Source organism: Microtus ochrogaster, linkage group LG8, assembly GCF_000317375.1.
Source record: "Microtus ochrogaster isolate Prairie Vole_2 linkage group LG8, MicOch1.0, whole genome shotgun sequence".
Taxonomy (NCBI): domain Eukaryota; kingdom Metazoa; phylum Chordata; class Mammalia; order Rodentia; family Cricetidae; genus Microtus; species Microtus ochrogaster.
The window spans coordinates 20,988,572-20,989,084 of NC_022033.1; positions in this window are offsets into that span (position 1 = coordinate 20,988,572).

Sequence of the window (513 nt, forward strand, 5' to 3'; positions counted from 1 at the left end):
TCTTCCATTCTCAGGGTGGAAAGAGACCTGTAGGGATGGAAAGATACTCATTTCTAAATTTTCACTGAAAAAGTGAGAGAACAAGCCAGGCTTCGCATCTTCTGCCTCTATCCCAGCACTTGTGAGGCAGAGGTGAGAGAACTGTCACAAGTTCAAGGTTATCCTGATCTATATAACGAATTCCAGGCCAGGCAGAGCAAGATCTGTGACAGAAGGAGTAAATGAATTCTTTTCAAATCCGAAAAAGCAAGGGGACTGTGATTACAGAGGCTAAGCTGAGGATGTAGTTTAGACCTCTGTGCCAGAACAGGACTGAATGGCCCCTTTCTTTCTCATGTTTGTACTGTAGTTCTTTTCCCTCCAGGTAGATTTTATTTTTTGACTAATGCCACCAACAGGTGGTCTCAAGCATAAAAACGCTTATTTTATTTATATTTGTTAGTTAAAATTCATTGAAGTACATACTGAGAGACATGGGACTACTGCTTACTGAACTACCTCAGAACCTGGGAA